We start from the raw sequence: 14,855 nt of genomic DNA on the forward strand, positions 1-14,855 counted from the left end.
TAACAAAATACAGTACTGGATGTATGAGAACATACCTCACCTATAGCTAAATGTCAAGTAACTCTTAATGGCTTTATTTTTTCACCCATTTCCTTATTAGCAAGAACAAGCAGACTCATAAAATTTCTCATATATCCTGTCAAACATGCAGAAGAGATTTGAACATGAGATTTCAACTTTCATGTTGACTAATATCTTTGCAAGGTGAAACAACGGTGGATGTGGCTGTATTCATGTTTTTAATTTTCACATAAAATAAAACCAAATATTACAGATTAATAAAGTCTTGTGTTAGAAACGCTCCAGATGATTTTTTTGGAAACCGAGGCAATGTTCAGTCAAGCAGACGAATCAGTAAGCCAGAACAATTAAAACCACCTACATAATATATAAGTGGAAGCCAGGTTCCTACATGTTTTGGAGGGGGCTTTTGTTGTCGTGTTTGGAGGAATTGTGTTTCTAATGAGGGGGCAACTACACCAAAGTTTCTTTTTTTATGTGTGTTTTCTTTTTTATTGTCGTAGTGAGCTCCCTATTAGCAAGATAGTCCCTCCAAAAACACAGCAACAACAACAGTTAAATAATAAATCAATACCACTTCCATACATAAGCTTTTCATTCAATTTTCTAACCTTTAGGCAGAAAATGCTAGGTCAGCTGTCACAGCAGTTAACCTCCATTACACACGGATTATGTCCATACTTTTTTACCTCATATAGAGTCTTTAATTTGGAACATATTAAACTTTGGAGGAGAAAAAAGGCATGGCTCAGACAAGACACTTTCTACTGTCTTTTTGAAAAGACAACATAGCACCCAGCTGGAAGCTGTTAGGAGATCAGGGATGAAGTGATGGACTTTGCAACACTACCAAGCTAGCACACAACAGTGTTAATGAATTATCTGTTCAGGCACCTTTTTTCCCAGACTGACCTGTACACAGTTGCATCATGTCCTGTGCACCTGTTAAATAGTAAATGCAAACTGGCTGCAGAAAGGGAGCATTTTTTTCCTTTTTTTAAAATCCAGAAATCTAAATTATCAGTAATATAGTTTAACATAAGTAGTACTTGGAAAATGCTTTGTTTCTGGATTCCCTCCCATCAGCCAAATTCTTGGTTTGAATTGAGCCTCTCACCCCTCACCTCATATTAAGCTCATTTGACTGAAGACATAAATTATGTAACATGCTCTCCGAGCATTGTTCCCTCGCTACTTCAAGCCCAGGGTATGATCACCATCTTATTATGAAGCTTAACTATGCCCTCCCTCATATTAGTGCTACTCGTAATTATTTCTCTACTTTGCTTTTGTAATTTTGAGAGGTTACCTTGTGTCAAACTTCTCTCTCACTCACTGTTTGGAGGCTATTATGTAATTTGTCTATTAGCACAGGAAGGGGAACACTGTGAAGTACTGACCTGAAACGCGAGTGCACAGTAATTAATTTTCTCTTCTGATTGTCTGCTGTTCCCATTACCCTAATCAGCATTTCATTCACTACACTCAACATAACACGGCGTCAGGAACTTCAAAACTACCTCAGAAGTCTGCGTTTGCAACTTGTGATTTTGACACACAAGGCACGGTTATTAATGCGCATCCATCTGGCTATTGCTATTGACAGGCATGCTCCCTAGCTGACCAGATGCATGTCCAGGTGGCCTGATAAACAAAGCATATCAGAGACGCTAACAGCACAGTGTTTGGATAGTTGTGGGATGAGAGGAGAGCGCAGAGCTGACTGGCTTGCTCCATCCAAAGATTAGCCAATGATGGAGCTGCTTTTGCCCTCGCACTGTTAGAAAAGGTTGGACCCCCTGATGGTGCCCCAGAATGCTTGTACAGTATTGCGTGTGGCTGAGATACTTCATTGTGTAAGCTTTCCCTCCCAGCAGAAACATGTTTGCTTTAGCCGGCATGAACACTTTGTACAGACTCCTGATCTGAACATAAGCATGGGCAGTGATTTCCAAATTGTGTCACTAATGACCAGATTTTTCCTGTGTTGTTGTTGGATTTTAGTCACTCATGCTGTTTTTTTCCTCTCCACGAACAAAGAACATTTTGCAAAATTATGCACGATACAATAGCTAAGCTCTTCTTTTTTTAAACTTTGGTGATGCATTTATTTATTTAATGTATTTTTATATACCTGAATTTTATATGAATTAAGTAACTGATGTGCTGAAGAACAGCAGAAGCTTTTTTGCCAAACTTTGTCAAGATCACCAGGTTTGCCACCAACATACGACCAACTCTGTGGACTTGAGAGACAGACAGACCTATTCACACGCACAGAATAGAGAACAAGAACATGTAACAAATTTAGCATGACTAATGTTTCGATGAGTAATCCAACATGCTGTCAATCATTACTCACACCGAGAACAGTGTCTTTGCTCTCATTGGTCCACAGGCAGCCGTGCTGTGCGCTTTGTCAAAGCACAGTCCCGTGACTCCCATCCTAAGGCAAAGAATTGGGCCAAGCTGTGCTCGTGTGTGTGTGTGTGTGTGTGTGTGTGTGTGTGTGTGTGTGTGTGTGTGTGTGTGTGTGTGTGTGTGTGTGTGTGTGTGTGTGCAGAAGAGGGGAAAAAAAGTAGTGATTATATGAACAGGGGTTGTTCTTGTCACTGGGGTGACGGCTACAGACCAAATCAACCTAAATTCATGTGTTCCCGCTCAGGAACTGTAAACAAACAGGGCTGCAAGGACAGGCTGGAGCTGCGTTACATGCGACTGTTTTGACGCCTGGGCGGTAATGCAGCACCGTGAGGCTTTTATCCAGTGACAAGTGGCAACATCCTCATTGGTGACCCAAGCTTCCACGCTTCTTGCGTGGAAGCTTGAAGCATCTGTATCTTATTACGGATCGGTTACACACACATTTAGTAAACAACACCAACAGCTGGTTGCTTGTATGTCACATTTGCTGAATTTTCATTTGCTTTATTCTTGTGTTTTTTAGAATTAACCCACTTAATTCTCAAAGGTTACTTATGTATAGAACCACTTGCCAAATTATTTAATTTCTTGTGATCTAAATTGTCTGCCTAGAGCGGACTGAGCGCCTCACTGAATGATAAATGCTACAGTACTGCTGAAGGGAAAGGAAATGAAACTCTCGAAGAGATGAGTAAATTTCCCATTAATCCCATCGTTTTCTGTTAAGAGGAAGATGTTTTAGCTTCTCCTGGCTTTGCCCCTGATGTTCCTCATTCAGGTTCTTCTTAATGTATTGCTAAATTTTTTCTTTTCCTGATTGCCTAAAACCAAAATCTGTTATTTACAGTTGGATTTGTGCACTGTAACTTTTAGTCACGCTTGCACACCAGTTTATAGTGTAGCTTTGCATTAGCCTTCATGCTTTCCAGGAAGAAAATGAATTTTAGAAATAAAGTATTGCTTCATTTTTTCAGAAAAGGATCACAAGGAGCAGTGACACAGCTGTAATGTGGTTGCGGCGGGGGGGTGGTTGTGCACAAGCAGCAGTAGAGGTCTAAGAGGGAAAGAACAGAGCTCCAGTTACTGAGTAACCCCGAGCAGCAGTCCCATGCTCACCTTTCCCCTAATAGCCCTTCACCTTTCGAACCACGTGAAATGAGCCTGCATGCTGACTCCCCATAGTGTGCACACACACGCACGCACAGCTCACTCAATAAGAAAGCTAAACCGTTGAGAGCATCACAGCAGAACATGAAAACACTAGAGCATTAGGCAGTAGTTTTCCTTGACAGAAGAACACACAAAATAGCTTGAAGGTGGAGTGCATTATTTTTGCTGCCATATAACATAAAATGACCAGAGTGTACTGTAATGTGTCTTAATTTGGCTGTTGGTCAGCACTAATGACTCATCGCTTGCCACACTGTGCTGACATTTCTGTTTTAAAGCTCATGTTCACACACTTTAGTGTGCTGAAAACACCAAGCTGTTAGGTGCCATTAGGGCCACACTCAACTGACTGTCACATCACCTATAGTCAACTGTTTTTTTTTCTATGTACAGTACTATGCAAAAGTCTTTATGTTTTGCTGGGAAAATGGGAAATAGGTGCAGTTATTGAAACATTCGCTATCACACATGAAAAATAAATCACAGAAAACAAAAACAAGATTGGCAGTCAATATTTGGTATGACCGCATTTGTTCTTTAACGCAGCCTGAACTCTCTCAGGGAAGCTTTCTTGTAATTTCTTTAAGTATTCCTCAGGAATAGTTCTCCAGGGTTCTTGAAGGTCATTCAAAGCTCTTCTTTGGATGTTGACCGCTCTTTTTTCAATTCTGTGTCAAGATGATCCTGCACTGCTTTAATAATGTTGCGGTCTGGACTGTGGGGAGGACAGTTGATGACTGGCAATGCTCCACTGTGTGTTTTTTGATCCAGGTATGCTTTTACTGCGTTGGCAGTGTGTTTGGTATCATTGTCATGCTGGAAAGGAAGTAGTTGCTAATGACGCCTTCCATATGATATTGCATGGCGGATCAAAATATCACTGTACTTCTGAATTTGTAATTCCATCAAATTGGACAAGATCCCCAACACCACCAGCTGAAATGCAGATCTAAACCATAAAAATCCACCACTCTGGTTTATAGATGGCTGTCGATACTATTGCACCTTTCTTCTTATCTTTTGATGACAGTTTGAAACATAAATTTCAGAAATTTGAACCAAAGCTTTGGATTAATCACTCCCTAACACGGCTTTTTCTAAGGCTTTAGTGAAAAGGAGGTGGATCAACTGAATGCCCAGATGCACCTCTACTGTCATGTGTCAGGTATTTGTAGATTTTTTTCCCCATTACTTTCAGACTGTTTCAGATACCGTTTATCTGAGTTTTGGTCCTGTAGTGTGATATTTGTTCTCTACTTGTACAGTTTAAGGACACGCATACTGCATGTTATCCCAAGATATTCCAAGTTTTCATTTAATATTTCTTGGAAAATTACCTTGTTGGTGGAAAAACTGTAAAAAGTTTTTATACTAAGCAATGTGTAGACACAACACTAGTTCATCCCTTGATTAGGGATGAACTAGTGTTAGGTTAGGTGCTGTTTTTCATGCTCGAATGATTTGTAAGCCTGTGTTTAGTGGTTTCGCAAATAACAAAAAAAACATTCCTCTGAAAATGATCAGATAAAAGGATTGGACTGAAAATGGGTAAATAAAAAAGCAGCCAATGTCTAACGAAAAACTTTATAAAGACCTGAAGCTTAGTCTTTAGCCAATTGCTCAGGACAACTTAGAAATAATTACACAAAAGTCTGCCTCCATGGAAACAAATTATAAATTTGAAACGAGATCAAGGGCATCTTTTGAATGCATGAAGAGATGCATCCGTTGGTGTATGTCAGTGTTACATCTTTCAACATTCCAGCTCCAGGCACTTCTGTTTTCAGCTTTGGATCCAGCTTTATACTGACAGAGTGCTATATGTCACAGAGGTCACAAAACATTACAACTATGAGTGTTCACAACCCAGATGACGTGCCAATGTGTCATAAAACTATGTTGTTTTCTGTTTCTAATTAATTTTCTAATGACCTAACTCTTTTAATTTGAACTGAAGCTTACTTTACTTTTGTTATTAATTAGTCACTGAGGCCCATCCCGACACATCTGAAATTTGAGGAACACACACAACAGTTGAAAATGACTGGATGAAACAATGTGTGGGAATGTGTGTCAGCAGAAAGCCACTCCTTCTCATTGTAGTGGCTGAATGACTAAGATGTTGATGGAAAGTATTAGTCACTAGACCTACAACTCACAACAATAATATTTAGTATGAACTCGAAGTTGTCTGCGAAGGTAGATTGGTGATTAGTGGCTTTATACGCAGACTGGGAGTGGCTGTGACAAAACTGCTAGCCTGACATCATTAATCCATCCCAACCCACACACTCTCTACGCTAGACTGGTAAGGGAGGTGCTGGCCGAAAGACAGGCTAGTAATTCAGTCCAGGGTAAGGAACAGAACCAGAAAGATCCAGATTGGCCACACGGAAATCTTTGGTGTTGGGTAACTGGGAGCTTTTGTGATGTTTTACAGGGGGGGGGGGGGGGGGAGGAGTATACGTTCTCAGAGACTGATTTCTGCAAAGTCATTACATGCATGGTTTGAATTTCTGAATGAGTCAAAAAGAGCTGGTGTTAAAAAACAAAACAAAAAAGACCCCAATAGAAACATGTGAAATGTACTTTTATTGGTATTATGTTAGTAGTAATATCATTTTTAGGTACACCTATTCAACTGTCTGTTAACACAAATATCTAATCAGCCCATAACATGGTATGCTTGTTGGTGCCTTATAGACTAGTCTGACTATTTACTGGGATTTTTCCAAAGAACCATCTCTACAGTTTAAAGAGAATGGTCTGAAAAAGACAAAATATCCAGTAAGTGGCATTTCACAGTTTGAAAATCGATTGTTTATGTCAGAAGTCAGATGAGAATGTCTAGACAGCTTTGACCTGACAGGATGGCAACAGTAACTAAAAGCATGGGTCAGTCCTTCCTCGTATCAGTGGTTAAGGCTGGTGGTCTGATGATGTGGGTGTGTGGGGACATTAGTACCAGCTGAGCCTGGTTTAGATGCCACAGCCTCCCTGACTATTGTTGCTCACAATGTCCATTCCTTTATGACCACAGTGTATTCATCTTCTGATAGCTGCTCATGCCACAAAGTTCAAATCATCTTAGGCTGGTTCCTTGCACATCAAAATTTGGCCTCCATAGTCACTCAAGCCAATAAAGCACTTTTGGGATGTGGTGGAACGGGAGATCATGGATGTGCAGCTGACTAATCTGCTGCAACTGAATGATGCTATCATACCAACATGCACCAGAATCTCTGAGCAATCTTTTCAGCACCTGGTTAATCTATGCCACGAAGAAATAAGGCAGTTCTGAAGGCAAAAGGGAATGCGACCCAGCACTAGCAAGGTGTACCTAATGAAGTGGCCTGTGAATGTATTTCGGCCAATAAAGTTTCCAAAAATCTCCATCTCTGTCAATCAAGCAGATGAGTCATGTGCTGTTTTTTATGGAAAACGGTAACTATGTTTTTGCAGCAATATGATGGAAATCAGACGTCTGAATGGCATGACTTATTATAGCCCAAGCAAATTTAGGGGAAAAAACATGCACAGTCAGACTGTGAAATCAGTGCATTTCTATCCAAAACTTCAATAGCCTTGTGGAAGTTGTAAGGTCCTTAAAACTTTTATTATTAAGTACAAAATCACTATATAGAATTTGAACACATAAAAACATTTCATTGGTAGTGAGACATTCTTTCTAATATTAGTTAAGAAAGGAAACACACAAGCTGGCATAAATGCAAACGCATCATTTGACAGTGACGACTTTAATTAGTAGGGATAAATTCATAGGAATGTGTCCTAAGAATAGCATCGACCAATCAAAAAACCCAACAGAGACCCATAAACTGGACTCTAAATGATAGTAAACTGTGAAGCTGTGAATGTAATGATATTAGGGAGACACAAAGCAGGTAAGAAAAAGAAGCTGGGAAATTTCCTACTGACTAAGACTAAGAAAAGACAAAGACTTTAAAAAAAGAGGAAAATAGCTGAAAGATAAAGACTTACACTTTCTCTGACGTGCTGATCTTCTCTCTGTCATCAATACCAAGAATAAGGCAAAAAACGAGCTTATAGGGATTTTTTCTTTTTTTAATTAACAAGCATTGTGGTCAACATTGATTCAGATTTCTCTTTGCGAGAAAAGAGCAGTAATAAATACCCAGCACTCATGACACATGCGCTCTTGACAGCAAACAGAAAGCAAAATATGTATACCTTTTGTCTGGTTTAAAAAAATGAGGAAGGAAAGTCTTGACTTGTCTTTTCTTTTGAATCTCTTTTTTAAAAATAACGTTTTCACGGCTTTAATGTTAGATGCGCACAAAGTATCTATGGTGTACACATAAAACTGAGTAATCATTCAAATTTACAAATCTGGCGTGAATCACTGCTGTATTGAGGTTGAAGCTCAAGTTCATGGTGTTGACTCAGAAAATGAATCATGGAACCTGCAGCGGGTCCAGATCATCTGAGCAGCTGTCCCAACAAGCTGGCTGCTGGGGCCAGATCGGGCCCTGTTTTCACAACGGCGGCAGTGAGTGGGGGTGGGGGGGAAGGGGGGGGGGGGGGGTCACTTTCATATCATGGAAGCAAATCAAGTCTGTACAGAGAAAACAAGCTTTGGTATTTAACCTGAGAGCCCAGAAGCAAAGAAAGGGTGTTATTATTGAATGACTGACTTGGTGGGTAAACTCTCCAGCCATTTCCTCCCATTCATACACCAAAAGGTCTTGACTTTCTCTTAAATGATATCTTGGCTCCAACCTACGAAATTCTCCGGATTGATCAAGAAGTAGGAAACTGTGTTTGACTTGAAATAGGAAATCGCAGTAGGAAGTCAGATAAAATGAAAGAATGGAGGATCAAACTGTCACGAAGCACTATTTTGTATGTCTTGCAGTGTGATTTATGTGGATTTTTGCTGTTCTGGTCTTTGTCGGGGCCCAACATCTGTTTTGGCATAATGCCAAATTATTACAAACATCTGTTTTCAAAGGTTTTGACATACAAGGCTTTGTTGGTTCAGATTAAGGTTATTCTTGTACCCCTAGGTAGATTTAGTTTGCAGTAGAGTCATTACTACTCACTGACATTTTTTCAAAACAACACAAGCTTTGGCTCACCAATCAGCCTGCTTAAGTTATCTGTTGTTGACGGTCGAGTATCTAAGACATGGCATCAAGAAAAAGGACAAACCATACTCAGTATATGTTAAAATCATAGTTCTGTCAATGTGAAAATGATGATGGTCTATAATTTTTGCACAAGGCTTCAAAGTTCAGTTTGATTTCCAACAGATTCCACATACTGCACATATACTGACCTCATATGAGACTATTTTCTAAAATCATTAAGAAAAAATTAATTGCTTTTCAATATTTTTAACTGAAGATAGAACTTATTACACCGTTCAGCAACATTGTGGTGCTCACCTGTTCTGCTGTGCATAACAGGTGAACAATGCTCATTCTCAAACTAAGCAAAACTGCACCATATATGTCAGCCTGAAAGTTAGTTTCTAATTGCACTTTTTTTGCTCAACATGAAAGAAAAAATTGTTTTGAGGGTATAAATTATGGTTGTCGTGGAAACAGTGTGTGATTTTTAGCTTGGCGTGCTCAGACGTGGGTGGCCCAAACATGTGAGTCAGCGAAATAGACCACTCACAATGCATCTGCTGTCACGATATGAGAGATTGTGAACTCTATGTATTTTTTTATTCCCTGATGGGAGGCCATATGGTCGAGCCTCTTTTTCGGGTGGTGCATCCTTCAAAATTACTTTGCTTGGTTTGGGTTTCTCTAGGTTCATCTCAAAGACGAGCAAACACCCAGTGAAATGAATCATAAAAAGGCATGTGCACTTACATTATACACAGTAAGGCTCGAGTTTTGGTAGTAAGAAAGAACAATAGGTGAGTATTGCAGCTATATAAATCATCTATAGTGTGTCCTTTATGACAGCAGTTCAATACTGGAATCCCAGTACAAAAAGATTTTCCTTTCCTTCATTTCCTCTCAATAGGCTTTTGATAGTTGATTTATTGACGATAACCTTGGACTGACCCAACCAATGGGAGCTGATTACCCTCTTTTCAGCTCAGCTGTTAACTTCTAGATAACAGAAAGTGAAAACAAAACTGAGTATAGAAAACATTTAACCTCAAGTGCATGGGTCATTTTCAAAAATTTACATTTACATGCTTTCAGTCACATGAGTCCTTTAACTTAAATAAGGTAGACCAAGCCTGACACTAATATCAGCTTGCTTGTAATCTTTTGAGATCCTACAATTAACAAATGTGAATACAGCATATTTTTTGTCATTTATAAAAAAACTTTTTTTTAAAAATTTAGACAAAAACAAATACATGAAATTCAGATTTTTTTTCTTTCTGTAGACTCATGTTTATAGTGTTTTAGCAGAAGTGTCTAAGTACTGGGGGCTATTTCAGCTCACTGGGATGAGCAGGGGACCATATTCCATGAGGCTGAGAGCAGCCAGCCCAGGTTCAAATCTGACCCGCAACCCTTTGCCGCATGCCTCTCTCTCTCTCGCCCTCTGCTTTCCTGTCACTCATCACTGTACCCTATTTAATAAAGGCCGAAAAATGTTTTTTAAAAGACAAGTGTCTCAGTGCCTACCACATCAATAACCCAAGATCTTTACTGCAGATGCCCACTGTGTCGGAATCCCAAAGACTAATGACCTTCAGATGAATCAGCTGATTGCCTATGACCAAGCACTAGGCAACAGTGGGAAGGAAAAACTCCTTTTTAACAAGAAGAAACCTCCAACAGAACCAGACTGAGCTAACCGCCACAACTGGTTGTGGGTGAAAGTGAAAGACAAGCGGGCAGAGAGCTACAGGAGAAAAGGAGTGGGAGACAGAGTTTAATAACTGCTAATGACTAAAAATGGTGTATAAACATACAGAGATTCAAAACTGTGAGTGAAGAAGAAACATACTTCACACACTTTCAATCACCTAGTGATTGCACAGGTTGCCTGGTAGGAAACAACCTATCTCCAAACAATTCCAATCTAACTCAGGTTAACAGTGAAGACTTGCTACTTGTAATCTAATATAATCTAATTCATGAACACAGATAGATCGCTAACACATTGCAGACAATGAAGGTCAGTCTAACCCAGGGGTGTTCAACTCCAGGCCTCAGTCCTGCAGGTTTTAGATATCACCCTGGGTCAACACACCTGAATCAAATGACTAGTTCATTACCAGGCCTCGGGAGAACTTGTTGAGGAGGTAATTTAGCCATTTAAATCAGCTGTGTTGGATCAAGGACACATCTAAAACCTGCAGGACACCGGCCCTTGAGGCCTGGAGACACCCCTGGTCTAACCTAATGAGGATAGCCCATCTGGGATAATGCTTTGTACTAGGGGACTCAATTCAACTGCTTGCCAACTGGTTATATTCTGGTTATATAATATATATCCTGCAACGGCTACAGCGCCATTGTGTAGGAATTTTTGAATGATGTTGGATTCTGACTCTGTAAGTAGTTAAGTAGTACTAAGTTAATTTGTAATGTAAAGTTAATCTGTAATGCAAAACGCAACAGATTGCAAAATTGCATCTTTGCAATTTTGGCCAATTTCTCACAGATTGCAAGTAATTGCCACCTTTATGACATTCACCTGCAAACTAACAGCACACTGACTCTGCATTATTTTTTTTCTTTATTACTGTCTTTACACAAAGTCACTTTGAAGATGGTAAGACAACACTGCATCAATGAGGTGCAATAGCAAATGATAATATCGTATTTATATTGATGAATATAAATGAAGGATGGACTGAAGAGGTGGACAGCTAGACGTGGGTATCCCACAGGCCAACGGGAACCATGAAAAAGATCAACCACAGCCAAAAACATCCAAACAACAGGTGCTGACAAGCCAGCTGAACTTCAGTTTTTCAATTCAGTTCCATTCAATTGTATTTCTGTAATGCCAAATCAAAACAACAGTTGCCTCAAGGCGCTTACAATAGAAATAGAATCCAAGCCATCAATACATGTGCACTACGAGATATCAAAGTCTCCAGCTGAAATAATAAGCTGGCCACAGAACAAGATATCTGCCCCTGAGAAATGTCAAGACATGAAGACTCCTCACAATGAGGTCACAGTGATGTCCACCCGAAATCCAGCACCCTGAGGCTCTAGGAGCAACGGAAATAGGCAGGGGTGAAGATTAGTAAGCGTCAGAGCCAGGATGAAACACAAAGCATCTGCAAATACATCAGATGACCCACTGAGATGAAGTATGCGTCAAGCAGCTGAAGACAGACACTACAGGAAGAGGAACTATCATAAATGACCAAGCTCCTACATGGGATATACCACTGACACATAAAGCAATGGCTGACATCATTAAATCCTACCAGTGCCTTGAAACGGCCGACTCAAAGAACAGCACAGAGGTACTGACCATGGCAGCACAAAAACAGGCCCTGAGCACCAAACCAAGTGGCTGGAATAGTGTGACTTCCAGTTCCAGCATCATCTGTTCAGCCAGTCAGACATGCAGGTGAGAAATTATTTGAAAAATCATATCAATAAACTACGCAGGGTGTGTAAAAGTTTCGAATGCCTGTTCCAAAGATAAGAAACTTCAATTAGAAACCTCAAGCGACGAAAATATTTATCATGAATAATAAATTTTCTGTTACTTCAAATCTCAATCAAAGAAATGCACTGATTTAAAGAATGTGCAGGAAATACAATCCTGTTGGAAGGCCCATTATCTCCTAGTCGGTAAAAATCTCAGGACACTAATGAGCTCAGGGAGTCAAAAAGGTAGCTGTAGCCTTCCACCTGCTCCCTGGCACAGGCACCCATGGGAGCAGGTTTGGATCAAGCCTTGCATGAAGCTCTCTAGTCTCAGGAGATGTTCCGCTATACAGAAAACCTTGTCCAGACTTGCCAGCTTGCAGTCGAAGTGACTCCCACAGTACAAGTCAGGCCTGTTTTCCTCTGCTTAGCCTGGAGCCTTGTAGGGGATAATTAGCAAACTTTCAAATGTGTATAACATTGGCTTAACTGTAACAACTGAGCCACTGCTTTGATATATGTGATCTTGTGCAGGATAGAATATGTGTAAAACCAGTCCAGCATCTTTTTTCACAACATTATTACACAACTTTTGAGGTCCTCAGTTGGATTTTGTCAGTGAAAATCCAACTGAATTGAATACAGTGAGTTCGAATCCGGATGGGATTTAAAAAAGGAAGGAAAGTTGAGATGGCTCGGTTGGATGTATAAGTGCAGTCACTTTGGTAGAATGTATGTATATTTTTTCATTATCCACTGAGTCTGCAGTTGACTGGGTTGGTGGACTATTTTAGTCTTGTTTGATTGTTTGTTTTTTATAATAAAGTGTCACTTTTATTTTTTTATAAGGCTGTCCTATTGTATAAAGGTAAATATGAAACTGTAATTGATGTAAAATGTGAAAAAAAAAAAATCCCAACAGCAAAGAATAGCTTTTCTCCACACCTTCAAAATCCACCTGATGATATAAATCATGGTATTGCTTCCTAGGACACGGCCTACAGGGACTGACAATGTCGGGCATGCATTGTATAATATTACCTCAAAAATGAGAGCTGTTCCTCGTTTTTGTGTGGCCGCGATACACCGGGGCTGTGAGCATCAGCTGGGAAAACAAGCTGAGGCTGATAACAGATCAGGCCCACATTCCACATTCCTTGCTCTGCCCTGCTGAGGGACACAACAGCCCACCAATTCTCACACACCCTGTAAGCATGAGAGTAAGTGTGAGGCCTGCAGAGGTGCAAGGTCGGCAGCATCTTACAAAACTCCTGCGCTTTGATTACGTATCTTATTTCACGGCTAAGTTGCGCACGGCCGTGTGAATGTCTCTTTGAGAGAAGAAAACAAAAACATGGTATCTTACTCACTTTGTTTGGGGAGAGTTTAGGCAAGTCTGTTGTCAACAATGTGAGGAATGGTTTGGAGCTGTACGGTCCAGGTGCTGACAGACCTCCCTCAATGCTGAGCAGACTTTTTGGATCCATGCTGTGCAGGCCTGGCTGGGCTCGGCTGGACGACTGAGTACAGGTTGCCCAGCAGGCTGTGTTGTCTCAGCCTTCAGCCGTGGATGATAGATGGAGCTGGAAAGGCTCCCAGAGAGGGGGTGAACATGTGTGGCAAGCCGTGGCAGGTGGCGAGCGCTGACTTGACAGCAATTAAATGTACAAATCTTTGATTAAGCTCATGGGAAGGCAGTCATTAGCGACACTGAATTGACTCTCGCACACATGCAATTCTCTCTTTCCCTCAAAATGTACACACAGGAACATTTTTCTGTTTGCGTAACAATAATAAAGATATGTGAGTAGGTCTGATAGCACTCATACACTGTTGGGAGACAAATGAAAGTAAAAACCCAAACCCTTGAGCCCTACACTGAGTGAATCAAGTGGTTCTGCTACAGTATTTTTCGGACGATAAGGTGCGTCGGATTATAAGGCACATTGAGCGAAACAAAACAGTCAGATAAGTCAAACTTTACTCAGCTCATTCTTCTTGCTTCCTCCACTTCTGTACCATTGATTATGTTGAATTCTCTCACAGCTGCTCTATTTCCGTGTTGTTGCAGTATATTATTGACTAATTTCGTATTGTGGATGGATTATCTCAGTTGTTCTCCTGACTGAATTTTGGTCCGTTTACAGCATCCTGCAATGCGATTGTATTTGTCCCTAACCATCGGGAACCCTCATGTTAACTTTAATCGAGTGGAAAAAAGTTAGCATTCATCCTACAGCTTCACTGTGTTTATGTTATGCTACACATCATTATATACCAGCTAGTCCAACTTCAGTAACCCTACAAACATCACTGCTGTTTAGTTTTCTGTCTTCATTTATGTTGGAAGTGATAGCAGAGCTGTACGTTTTAATTTGTTTCAGAAATCTCTCAGTCAAATCATGTTTAGTTGGAAACTAGCGAGCTAATTCCCTGCTAACTTCTAACTCTGTTAAATTTAATAAATTCTGTTTTCATGGATGCATGGATGTAAAACTTAATTGTTACACCTGGTAAAGCAGCAACTCTGATCATTTTATTAAAGATGACAGAATTTAGACAGTTTTTAACTCTTAGTGATGCTGCAGTGTTTGTTTGACTTTGGGACCTGAAGCGGACGGAGTCTTGGACCCAGATTACTTCGCTAGGCTAATGATCCAACAG

This window comes from Rhamphochromis sp. 'chilingali' (genome assembly GCF_963969265.1).
Source record: "Rhamphochromis sp. 'chilingali' genome assembly, chromosome: 8".
Lineage (NCBI taxonomy): Eukaryota > Metazoa > Chordata > Actinopteri > Cichliformes > Cichlidae > Rhamphochromis > Rhamphochromis sp. 'chilingali'.